This window comes from Cebus imitator, unplaced genomic scaffold (genome assembly GCF_001604975.1).
Source record: "Cebus imitator isolate Cc_AM_T3 unplaced genomic scaffold, Cebus_imitator-1.0 Scaffold42, whole genome shotgun sequence".
Taxonomy (NCBI): Eukaryota; Metazoa; Chordata; class Mammalia; order Primates; family Cebidae; genus Cebus; species Cebus imitator.
This window is the reverse complement of record NW_016107357.1, coordinates 17,722,094-17,736,113: the sequence shown is the minus strand read 5'-3', so window position 1 is coordinate 17,736,113 and position 14,020 is coordinate 17,722,094. Positions and strand designations below refer to the sequence as shown.

Genomic DNA, 14,020 nt, shown 5'->3' with positions numbered 1-14,020 from the left:
AAAAATTGGTAAGCTGGGCTTCATTAAAATTAAAAAATTCTGCTCTGCAAGAAAACACTATTAAGAGAATAAAAAATCAAGCCAGGGGCTGAAAGACAATATTTGCAAACACATAACTGGGAAAGGACTGGCATCCAAAATATGCAAAATTCAACAATAAAAATTCAAAAATCACCAAAATAGCTAAGAGACCTCATTAAAGATACGCAGATGACAAGCATATAAAAAGACGCTCAATGTCATGTGTCATCATTTGTAACTTAAGGTGTCACCATGCATCTATTACAATGGCCAAAACCTGGAATACTGCAACCCTAAATGCTGGCAATGACCCCATTCATTGCTGGTGAGAATACAAAATGATACAGCCACTTTGGAAGACAGTTTTTCAGTTTCTTAAAAAGCTAAACATACTCTTACCAAGGGATTCACCAGCTGTGCTCCTTAATATTTACCCAAATAAATTAGGTCTATACAAAACTTGCCTGTAAATATTAATAGCTTTTTTTTTTTTTTGAGGCAGAGTTTCACTCTTGTTGCCCAGGCTAGAGTGCAATGGCAGGATCTCTGCTCACTGCAACCTCCGCCTCCCAGGTTCAAGCAATTCTCCTGCCTCAGCCTCCTGAGTAGCTGTGATTACAGGTATGTGCCACCATGCCCGGCTACTTTTTATATTTATAGTAGAGACAGGGTTTCTTGATGTTGGTCAGGCTAGTCTTGTACTCCTGACCTCAGGTGATCCACCCACCTCGGCCCCCCAAAGTGCTGGGATTACAGGTGTGAGCCACCTCACCCAGCCATTCATAGCTTTTAATTACCACAACTTGGAAGCAATCAAGATGTCTTCTGATATGTGAATAAGCTGTAATATATCCATTGGAATGTTTTTCGGTGATGTAAAGAAATTAGCTATCAAGTCATGAAAAGATATAGAGGAACCATATATGCATATTTCTAAGTGAAAGAAGCCAGTTTGAAAGGGCTATAACTATATGATTCCAATTATCCAACATTCTGAGAAAAGCAAAACTGTGGAGACAGTAAAAACAATTATTTTTGTCAGGAGTTCAGGGAAAGGAAGAAGGAATAAATGGAGAACAGGGAATTTTTAGGGCAGTGAAATTATTGTGTGTGATGCTGCAACTGTAAATATATGTTATTAGTCAAAGCCAATAGAATGTACAACACTGAGTAAGCCTAATTTGGAGAATTAAGAATAACATGTCAATACTGCTTTATCACTTATAACAAGAGTACCACATGACTACAAGATGTTAATAATAGGAAAACTGGTGAGGGAGAATTATCTATGCTTTCTGCTCAATTTTCCTGAAAACCTAAAAGTATATAATAAAGTCTATTAATCCTTAAAAACTCATTAAGAAATCCAACACAACAAATATTAACATAGTAATACAAAATATATTAGGAATATACTAGCAGGGGAAAAAAAGGAGATAGTTTTTAAGGCATTTTTTTCCTCCAGAATATATAAAATTACACCAGGCTACCTCAAATAAACTTTGATTATTCTCTTTAAAAGAGAAGGATAGGCAGCTACAAATGTGTATGTGTAAATGTTGCGAAAGTAAATAATATGAAGAACTATGATCTTTGTCTTCTTTCATATAAACAACAGTAAATTAGATGTATAATTGCATTTAGCTAAAAACAAACACTAATTGCTTATCATTCATATTCTAGACACATGGGTATATATTTTAGGAAAAAGAAATATAAAACACCAAGGTTCCTGTATCCACGAATGTGCAGCTTAACGTGGTAAGAAAGACATGAAGAACAAACACTAGCCTATGTGGTAGTGTGGGGAAACTATCATATAAAGAGATGAGGGAGGGAGGGAAAGAGGGAAAAAGGGAGGGAGGAAGGGAGGAAGGGAGGAAGGGAGGAAGGGAGGAAGGGAGGAAGGAAGGAAGGAAGGAAGGAAGGAAGGAAGGAAGGAAGGAAGGAAGATGACATAAATTATCAAGAAGAGCTCTGAAAAGATTTTATGGGAGAGGTATTTGGGTTCACCCTTGGAGCTGAGTTAGGATTCCACATGCAAAGAAAAGAATGAGTATATGAGGAATGAGTGTGGCAGTCAGAGTAGAAAGGCTGCAGAATCTTGAACTAGAATGCTGCCATGTTGAAAGTGCAAGAATAACTCAGTGGTTGATGATCAGATGAAGACACAAAGTTAAAAAAATTTTCTCAATGGGGATCACAAATCCACAAAGTTAAAGAGGATACAGAAATAAAGATAAGGAGATAGGATATTAATCTGAAAGCAACAGCACAACAGAACCCTCAAATCACAGTAAACAGGAAGGTGCACCCTTAAAATCGACATCAGCAAGAAAAACAAGTCTAATAAAGAAAAAATTTAGCAATAAAATCAATAGGATTTAAAGTCCTTCTTTATCTTATTTCAAAAAAGAAAAGTCAAGGCAAAGGTTTGAGTACGGTAGACTGGTATATATAACCAAGTTACTGTAAGAAGGAAAACATCTCTGACGGAATTAAATTAAGGTTGATATATTTGAATTGCCATCTCAAGTGAAATTTATGCAAACATATGCAGTAAGAACTTGAACATTTAGGATAGAAGCTCAGGAGAATGAGTCTGTGGGTTAGACTTGACAGTAATTCATAAAGTTCAGAGTTGAGGCTGTAAGAAAGAAAAGAATGAAAACATTTTGTTTCAAGGGCATTCCATTTGTGGATATATTTGAGGAGAGAACTGCATTTGACATAGCTGATCACCCCACTGCCCTTGACAATCACGTGCTTTGACTCCAGGATACCACACTTTCCAGGTTTGCCTTCAACATCACTCGCAGTTGCATCCTTTGCTAGATGCTCCTCATCTCTTCAATTTAGGGTCAGTCCTTTACTGTATGTGCTTATTCCCAAGGTGATGTCATATAGGATTTTTTGGTAGTCTATTCATCTGTAACCGATTACCCCTGACTTCCTGGCTGGTAAACACCACCATTTCTTATTCCACCATTCCATAGGCTGGAAGTCTGAGCATGGTACAGCTGGGTTCCCTGCTCAGGGTCTCAGGCTGAAGTCAAAGTGTTGGCCAGGAGTACAATTGCTAAGCCACATGGTCATGCATGTTCAGTTTTTTAAGGAACTGCCCAAATGTTTTCCAGAGTGGCTGTATCATTTTAAGAGCAATATATGAGTTATCCAGTTTCTCTGCGTTCTCACCAGCATGTGGCTGTCAATATTTTTGCTTGAGTCATTCTGATAAGCACATAGCTTATCTCATTGTGGTCTTAATTTGCATTTCTATAATGGGTCATAGTGCTGAACATATTTCTACGTGTTTATTTGCAATCTGTGTAACCTCTTTTGCCAATAGCCATCATGGTTTTTGCCTATTTTCTAATTGGATTGTTTGTATTTTACTGTTGAGCTTTGAGGATTCTTTATGTGTTTTAGATACTAGCTCATTATCAGATACATGGTTTACAAATATTTTCTTCCAGTCTGTAGCTTGTCTTTTTACCCTCTCCATGTGGATTTTTACAAAGCAAAACACACTTTCTCATTTTGATGAATTGTAAACTAAAAATAAAATACTAAGCCCCTCAACTGACTGAGCAGGTCCTCTCTTGGCTGTGGACCTGAAAAACTGAGAATCCTGAAAAACTGCGATCTGGCCGTGAGGAGACAAGAGGTCAGGCATATCTTATTATCCCCTTTCCTTTTGGAGTGTAGACACAATGACTGGCCGGCATTCATGTGAAAATAGAGCCCAGAAGACTGACAGAACAGACACTTTGTGACAATAAGATACCAAATTATAAACAGGACATAAGGCCAGGGAAGACAAGGGTTGAGGCCCCCATCCCACAGGTCACTCAGACCCAGGGTACTGGTGAACAGACTTCCTTATCTTACCTTAAACATGACTTTCTGCTGACTCAAAATGTTTAGACAAAGCATTACTCCCTTAACAAATTGCAAATTAAAGAATCTTTGAACCCATATATGACCTGTAAACCACCACTTTAAGATATCCCACCTTTTGGCCAGGTGCGGTGGCTCACGCCTATAATCCCAGCACCTTTGGAGGCCAAGGCAGGTAGATCATGAGGTCAGGAGATTGAGACCACCCTGGACAATGTGGTGAACTTCTGTCTCTATTATAATACAAAAATTGGCTGGGTGTGGTGGTGCAGGCCTGTAATCCCAGCTACTTGGGAGGCTGAGGCAGCAGAATTGCTTGAGCCTTGGAGGCAGAGGTTGCAGTAAGCTGAGATCGCGCCACTGCACTCCAGCCTGGCGACAGAGCGAAACTCCGTCCCAAAAAAAAGAAAAAAAGATATCCCACGTTTTTAGGTGAGGCTGATGCATAACCTCCATGTATTGACTCATGACTTGGCCTGTAACTTCTACTTCCCCAGAATGTATAAAACAGAGTTGTGACATGACTGTCTTGGGACCGTTTACTCCAGGCTTCTTGAGTTTGTGTTTTTCCCTGGGCTACAGTCACTCACATCAACTTAGAATACACCTCTGTAGAATACTTTGTAGAGTGTGTTTTCTCTGTTAATTTATATCTATCTATATCTACATCTATATATATTTTGAGAAAGAGTCTTGCTCTGTCAGCCAGGCTGGAGTGCAGCAGCAGAATCTCGGCTCACTGCAACCTCCACCTCCTGGGTTCAAGCATTCTCCTGTCTCAGCCTCCCGAGTAGCTGGTATTATAGGTATGCACCACCACGTTCGGCTAATTCGTGTATTTTTTAATAGAGATGGGGCTTCATCATGTTGACCAGGCTGGTCTCAAACTCCTGACCTCAGGTGATCCACTCGCTTCAGCCTCCCAAGTGATGGGATGACAGGCATGAGCCCCTGCATCCAGCCTCGTTTTTTCTTTTATAGACATGCTTTTGGTGTCAAGTTTAAGAACTCTATGATCCCAAAGATTTTTTTCGATCTGCTTTTTTTTCTTTAAAACTTTTACATTTGTTTTCCTAAAAGTCTTTGTTTCATATTTAAGTCCGCAATCTATTTTGAATTAGGTTTGATATAAAATGTGAAGTTTAGGTCCAGGTTCTTTTTTACGTATGTATGGAAGTCCAGTTGCACCATGTGAATGTCTTTTAAGTCTAATGTCTCTTTTTTCTCTCTGAGGCAATCCCTCTTTCCTTTCTGTCCAAGACATTAAGCATAACAATCACCTTAGATTTAGTCTCTAGCGACTGAAAGTCGGGAAGAGAGATGCCTTGTAGAAAACTTAGGCTTTCTGCCAAGTCTCATACCTCCCGTTAGGCAAAGAAACACAGGGACTGCTGGCTGCTTAAATGGGAAGAAAGAATAGAGAAAATGCTGGGAGAAAACGTAATTTAACATCACAAAAATTGTTCATGTTGGAAAGTATGAAAATTTTCTAAGGAAGAGACTCTGTAGCATATATTAGATTCTCAACGATATCCACAACCCCAAAAATGCTTTTATTTTAAATTACTATCACCAAGGTTCGGATTCCTGTTCTTGGTCCAGAGACTATTCCAGTATGTAGAGTCACTCACTTGAAGTCAAAGTATTTTCAATATAGATGACTTAACCAAGCATATTGGAGTTATTCATAGTCCTCAAAAATAGTTTTCTACTCACCCAGGTTGTTACACTGATTTACTCAGAGGGCTTTCCTTCCTCTCCCCTAATTGCTGGCAGATAACAATCCTTCAGGAATTGACAAAATAATATAAATGGGGGACCTTACAACCAAGAGTGATTCTCTATACAGCCATTTTTAAGGAAATTTACATTAAAGTGCATTAGTTATTTTTTCTCCATTTCTTTTTTCACAAATAAAAAACAATAAGCATTTGTATGCAGATTCCCATATATACCTCCCTATGCAGAAGGCATGCAAGAAATGAATGGCACAAGAGGATGTGGAGAAATAGGAACACTTTTACACTGTTGGTGGGAGTGTAAATTAGTTCAACCATTGTAGAAGACAGTGTGGCGATTCCTCAAGGACCTAGACATAGAAATTCCATTTGACCCAGCAATCCCATTACTGGGTATATATGCAAAGGATTATAAATCGTTCTACTATAAAGACACGTGCACACGAATGTTCATTGCAGCACAGTTTACAATAGCAAAGACCTGGAACCAACCCAAATGCCCATCAATGATAGACTGGACAGGGAAAATGTGACACATACACACCATGGAATATTATGCAGCCATCAAAAACAATGAGTTTGTGTCCTTTGTAGGGACATGGATGAACCTGGGAACCATCATTCTCAGCAAACTGACACAAGAACAGAAAATCAAACATCGCATGTTCTCACTCATAGGTGGGTGTTGAACAATGAGAACACATGGACACAGGGAAGGGAGCACTATACACGGGGGTCTGTTGCGGGGGAACAGGGAAGGGACAGTGGGGGGTGGGGAGTTGGGGAGAGATAGCATGGGAAGAAATGCCAGGTATAGGTGAAGGGGAGGAAGGCAGCAAATCACACTGCCACGTGTGTACCTATGCAACAATCTTGCATGTTCTTCACATGTACCCCAAAACCTAAAATGCAATTAAAAAAAAAAAAAGAAATGAATGGCACAACCATGGCTGAAAACTGAATGGAAGAGACGAATATGCAGATCAATACGGGTAATCAGTGGCGCTGTGGGAAGGGGAAAGTTAAAGACAGTCCTCAATCAAGTTAACTTGGGCTGGGTTCATGTACAACTAGACCCTCGTATTTAAATGCAAGTAGGAATTGTCTGAAAAACAGCTACAGTCACCCACAATCACTCACCTGCAACTCCCACTTAGAGTTGATACTGAATAGCAGGTTCAAACTGATTAGTGAAAAGAAAAGCTTTTTCATTAACTTTATAGGCTGACAAAAATATCACTTCAAAATCAAAGGTCAACAAAGATTTGACTGATCTTTCTCATATGGTTGAATGGTAAAATATGTTTTCTACCATTTAAGTTTTATAAAAACTATAAATGGCTTCTCCCAGATTAACATTCACTTCATCCTGAATATAGTGTTGTTGAGATCTTAAAAGGTGATGATATGGTTTGGATTCATGTCCCCGCCCAAATCTCATACTGAATTATAATCCCCAATGTTAGCGGAGGGTCTGATAGGAGGTGACTGGATCATAGGCCCAGATTTCCCCCTGGCTACTCTCCAGTCCTGTAAGACGTGCCTCCTTCCCATTCACCTTCTGCTATGATTGTAAGCTTCCTGAGGTGTCTCCGGCCATGCTTCCTACACAGTCTGCAGAACCGTGAGCCAATTAAAACTCCTGCCTTATAAATTACCCAGTTTCAGCTATTTCTTTATAGCAGTGTGTGAATAGACTACACAGATGGTGAATTCCAGAAAGACAGGGGCTGGGCCTCAGACATGTTTTTACACCCAGCACACACCAAAAAGGTCTCGGCTGTCCAAGTCCCTCAATAAATATTAAAGGAATTGAGTTGAAGTGACTGAAAAGCAGACCCAGCCTTAAAAGGTGATTTCAGAGTGAAATAAGTGTTTCAGTTGACACACTTTCATAGGAGGATTTCTGCTGCTGTTACCTGTGGGAGCATGTGGCTGAGCAGCTGAGCCACAGGCAGGAGCTAAAGCAGTTGGCGAGTCTCTTCCTAGTAACAAATCAAGAAGTACTTGCCCAACCAGCATCTCAAGAAGCATTACTTATTTATTCAGGGGCTGAGTTTGTGACGATAGCCCCATTCAAGTTGCTGCACGAGGGAAAATAGGTATGTTTTGAGATGACACCTTCTCATAAAATGTGAATGAATCAGCATGGATTTGAAACAACAATACCCTTACACTTTGAATCACTTTGAAAGAATCCTGTAAGTAGGATGAGAGCAGAAAAACAAGACACAGGTTGTTATCTTTACTTTGCACCCCATGCAGGATACAGTACAACCATAAAGGCACCTGGAAATTTAAAAAAGAAGATGCTTCTCTTTTTTGCTTCTGAAAGATATTGCTTACATCCAGATTAGGTTAATAAACCCAATGTAGACAAGTCATGTTCTGAAATTTTAATGGAGAAAATAATTGAGAGATTTCTTTTTGTATAATGCTGATTTTAATCTATTGTCTTTTTCTATTCATATACTCTACATGCATCAAATGTCTCATGTTTTTTTCATTTTTACTAAGATCTGACAACTCAAATTCCTATGAATATTTTCCATCGTCTGTGTTAAAAGCCCACATTTTAATGCAGTCATTCTAGCCAGCTCATGCCTTGAGAGTGCGGCTCTAGACCAGGTCAGGCTGCTAGAACATGAAAAACTACAGCAACCACTGTGCTCTCTGCAATCAGCAAGGACTTTAAGTTTGGGGGAAAAAATCAAATCTCTCCCAAGGGAGAAGAGGCAAAGAGCAGAAGGTAGCTCTCCTTTATGTGCTGACTCTTCCATCAAGACTGTTTAGCGAACTCATCTGACTCTCAGTTCCAGGCTGAAAAGATACATGCAGGACGTGAAGATAGAGAAAAGGAAGTAAAACCCTCATAGGATAAACTTTATCCTCGACCATTTTGGAGAACAACAGAGTAGCTTTCAAAGCTTCTTCCTAGGTCATGACCAAAGGCATACAAATATCCTCACAAGGATATTAGTCATCCAGTTGTGTACACAGATATAAACTATGCAACTCTTTCTGAGCCAGACGGAGAGACATTTAATTCATTACATCCAATCCATCTCATGCCTTATCAATTATTTACAACTAAAGCTCATTAAATCATGATATTAAAAGGGGCATGGAGGTAAAAATACTGTCATGCATACACATGGCATAGATTTTCTCTGCTGAGTCACATTTTGGAAAGCAAATTTGGTATTTGTTTCCAGATATTGTCAGAAACTATGACTTAATTGTCCTGCATTTGAAAGTAACAAGACACGCAAGCTTATGCCAAGAGTAATGCCAGATAAGGTGGAGGAAGAACAACCTTTCCTCTCCCCACCTCTCCCTCTTACCACCCCACAAAAAGTAACACACCCAGGAACACTCTCCACCCCCTTCCATGCATTACTTTTCTCCTTAGCTCTTATCATCACCTAATGCATTTTTATCTGTGTACATGTGGGTAAGTTATGAATTTATAAGCATATTTATTGTCATATATGCCTGCTAGAATGTAAAGTTCTTGAGAAAATAACCTTCGTAACTTTTTTATATACTACTATAGCCCCAGCACCCCAAAAATAATAGTCATTCTATAAATTCTTATTGAATCAATAAAACTAGTTTCAAGACTGCAAACCTGTTTTTAACATAACGCCATTCAAACAATGTTTCCTTAATAGGTTTCCAAACTAAAGGCCCCAAATAATCTTTCCCTAATGAATCCATTTTAAACTGTATTACTGTAAAAGCATGGCAGAGTTCATTCACAGAGTGCACATGGAATCCATATATAAGCTATGTGCACACCAAGGAAATGCCATTGTTGATATTTTAGTATATTTACATAAAATTTTGGACGGAAATAATGAGATGCAATCTAGAAACAAAATCTAGAACAGAAAATACTCTCCACGTAAAATCTTTCAGGCTTGAAATAAAATTTAGTAATCAAATTTCAAGCCTCCAGAATGAAAGTCTATTTTTTTAAAGTTTTTATTGTTAAGTTTTGTGGGTATGCAGTAGGTACATATATTTATGGGGTACATGAGATGCCTTGATGCAGGCATACCATGCATAATAATCACTTCAAGTATTGATCCTTTATGTTACAAACAATTCAATTATGCTCTTAGTTATTTTAAAATGTACAATAAATTGATTGTTGGCTGTAGTTACCCTATTGCGCAAAAGTCTATTTTTAAAGCAATAATTAAAACATGATTGACAAGGGATGCTGACACATCCCTTCCCAGCTACCAGACTAGCTCCTGTTTAACTCATTCTATCTCACTAAAGAGTTTAATAAGAACTAAAAAGTTATCACACTATGGTCAATACTTATGGGATCTCTCCCTTTTACCTGACTGCTCACAACCACTATACATTGTATTTTTACTATTTTTATTGTTGTTTAGACAAGTTGTCTACTAGTCTTTTTTTTTTTTTTTTCTGAGATGGAGTTTTGCTCTGTCGCCAGGCTGGAGTGCAATGGCACGATCTTGGCTCACTGCAACCTCTGCCTCCCAGGTTCAAGCAATTCCCCTACCTCAGCCTCATGAGTAGCTGGGACTACAAGCACATGGCTAAGTTTTTGTATTTTAATAGAGACAGGGTTTCGCCCTGTTAACCAGATGGTCTCGATCTCCTGACCTCATGATCCGCTCGACTTGGCCTCCCAAAGTGCTGGGATTATAGGCATAAGCCACCACGCCTGGCCCCTACTAGTCATTTTAGAGCTATTTGTCTTCCTGAAAAAAAAATCGCAAGTAACTTAAAACAATAGTGATGCTGTATTTCATGAACATGTCAGAATTTAGTCCATAAAAGCAAAATGGGCAGGAAGCATGAGGAAAAAAAAAATATATATATATACATATATATATATATATATATATATATATATATATATATATAGTTTAACTCTGCTAGGACTCATCTCCAATTCAGTTCTTCTTAATTGAATAGCTCTATGTGCTCTTCATTCTAACAGCTTTATTAATATTCTTCAGGAGAATGAATAGCTAACCACACACACATACATATCTAAATGTGAAAAGGAAGGTAAATATAACTCTACTGATATCCAGACTCATAAAGCCCATAATTGAGCTAGATTTTCAATAGCTACAATTACAGTTATGTATATTAAACAACTGTCAATGGAACAAAGCAGGAACAGGTGGACAGCTACATGTAGAAACACAGCACGTGTGAGCAGACTACTCCTAAGTCACTCAGAGGTAAACATCTCTTCTGGCCATTTCCTTCATAGTTTCCACTATGTCTTATCACAAAGTAAATTGGACTTTAGTTATTTAACTTTAACCACAGCATACAATTAACAAGTACAGCCAGATCACAATTACAAGAAAGAATTATAAGGTAAAAGAAAATCTTATCTATTTCCCAGGAACTTCTCCAGCTTTCAAATCAGTGTCCAAAACTGACCTTACTTTTACTTCTTTTTTTAATGAATGAAAAAATGTATGTTTAGATCTTCATTATGCATTTCTGCCCCAGTACAGACTGATATCAAATAAAGAAAGACTGCTTCCAGGCTCGTCCTTTGCCTCCCCCAAGTTCCTTACAATGACCTAGGAAAATAACAGAGGGAGGCTGAAATTTTTCTAAACAATGATATTAACAAGATTTAGAAATAAAAAGTGCTGTATTACTGTGAAATTCAAGGAATTATTTTTCTTATTCTATTCAGGTAATTGCTCAACCCCACTATCATCAACACAAATGGTTATTTCTTAAGCAACATCCCTGTGGCTCCCTGCCACCTACTGCTGACTCATTTTCTCCCTCGAGTCATAATCTGGCATCCATTTTAATCTAATTTCACCCATGTAAATATGCTAGAAAAAGGGGCACAAACAAATGTGTTCTTACCACCATCACTACCTACTGAGAGTCCTGATACGTTGGTCTGATTACATACTGAGATTAAACTGACACTGAAATGATCAACGTGAAATCAAGGATACTATTTGGAAAGGAGGAGCAGGCTTCAACATATATGCAAAAAGAAAGTGGGTCTAGAACATTATTAAAATATCTTTGAAATGTCCCCTAGATTTCTCTGCAATAATAACTAGCCATCTACAGGGTCTTCTAGGATCTAGTCTAGATTTTCTTCCTACAAAGTGTATGCTCTACCATTCTGTCATCCACATGCCCAGGGTCCCTCAGACTTTTCAAACATATCTGGCTAAATGCTGCCTCTTCAGTCTGAATCACAGGGATAATAACAACAACAAAAAATTTTTTGATTTCTCAGTATGCATCAAGTATCTTATGTGTATTTTTTTAGTCTTTTTAATAGCCCCACAAAGGAGGAGATAACATTTAAGCTGCACTTTACAAAAAGGGAAAACCGATGCTTAAAGAAATGATGTCGCCTACATGAGTCACACAACTGGTAAGTGGCAGAGCAGAGCCCAATCCCAGACCTGCCTGGTTCTAGAGTCCATTGCCTTAACCACAAAGCTCTACAGTGTCTGTCGATAGAGCTGAAAGAGCTCTAAGAACCCCTTAGTCTAAGTCTTCCGTTTAACAAATCAGGGACTGAGGATCCAAAGACTCTCGCACAGCCTCTAACAAGCCCTAACTCCAAATGAATACATCATGGCATTTAACATATTCACAGCCCAGTCCTTTGGCTCCAATGACTAACTTCCCTGGTTCCCCACTAAACTATCACTCTGACTCTCTTGCTGACTCTTTCTCTAAACATCAGCATTCTGTAGGAATCCATCCTCAGCCTTCTGCCTGGCTAGGCCATGCCAGAGCTTTACAGCCTTCATAAGGTGATGCCCAAATTACTAAACACATCTGATCACAGCTCCTCCCTCTCTATCTGATGAACATCTGATGGGCCCCATTCCTTTAAATACCCCCCTTACACTTGTAATTTACATCCCTCTCAAGCTTTGTTAAGTTAGACTCAGAAATCCGAATTTCCTACCTGACGTCTCATAGGCTTTGTACTCATCTATAAACAAAGTTTAACTCCACCTTTTACAGCAAACATGCACCATCTCCTGCCATCCTGAGTTCCATCTGCCTTCCCCAGGCAGAAACAAGATGGCACTGGATTTGATACCTTCTCTCACAACCTGTATCCCGTTCTTCCCTAAGCCCATCGCTTTTAGCTAAATGTCTCTGATGCAAGTAAACCTCTCCATTTTGACGGCACTCTCTGGGTTAAGTTCTTAGAGTCTGTCGCGTGAATTACTGCATTTCATTTCCCTGACTCAGATTCTCCCCACCTCTGATCTAAGTTCTCCTGGCCTAACGGAGTTATTATTTTAAAAGAGACCTAGCTATTCCATTCCAATCCCCACATCCCTTCCTAAGAACCTCAGAATAAAAGCCGGCCCACGGGAATGGCACTGAGGATCCTTCAAAGCTGACCAAACCACTCTCTCACCCACTTTCCACCTTTTCCTCCATTTTCCTCCTCATCGCTCTGGAATAATTGCTATTCCCAGAATATACCTCCTATCGCTCTAGTTCTTAAGTTTATACTTCTGTTTGAAATTAAGTCCTTAATCCAGCTGTCTTAAAATCTCTGTTATCTTTTATGCAAACCCTATTTACATCAACATACACCATCGACATCTTCCTAAACCAACTGAAAGCGGCATTTTTAGGTTACGGAATGTTCCCACGGTCTGCATGTCACTCTTGACCACCATCTAGGTCTGCCTGGGAACAGAGGTTAAGGCCCAGTACCCAGGTCTCAGAGGGACTTTTACTGAGATTATATAGCTGGTTAAATGCCTATTAATTTTCTAAATTTTCCCTATATATTAAATTATAATAATAAATATTAACTAATAGTTACTTGTGTTCATGCTAATATGAGAAACATCCACTAAAAGATTTAGATACATAACAACAATCATAAAGACTTCTTCTCTCACTGTAATCTCTTGCTTATATACTCATCTTACTACATTCATTAATTTGTGAGAGAGAGCAGAGGCAATCAAACTATCCTCTTTTTATGGTTTTGTAATATTTGTGCACTTTTTTCAGTAGATTCAAGCCATTTTAATCTTGTCCCAGTGCCAAATAAATTAACAGGAGAGAGGTATTATATCACATTAAATATGAGAGAAAGTGATCAATTTTATCATCTGTACCAGTAAATGAAAGGTCATAGAAAAGGGTACCAAAATTAGGCACAATTTGAGAACTCTGACTTTGAAACTAAATTTGAGATTAAACATTCTAAAAAGAAAATTAATCAAAACTAATGAGCATTTAATGAAGTTCTAAGTAGTTTAATGCAACATGGTCACTCTTCCCACTTTGTTTATTTTGTTCAGTGTTTCTTTTCTTTTTTTTTTTTTTTT

At 38.5% G+C, this 14,020-nt stretch overlaps 1 protein-coding gene across 1 annotated transcript in view; it reads right to left on the bottom strand.

The window, feature by feature from the left end:
* The window catches only part of RYR2 (ryanodine receptor 2), a 787,527-nt gene that overhangs the window by 429,410 nt on the left and 344,097 nt on the right, over window positions 1-14,020 (bottom strand). The window lies entirely within an intron of this gene.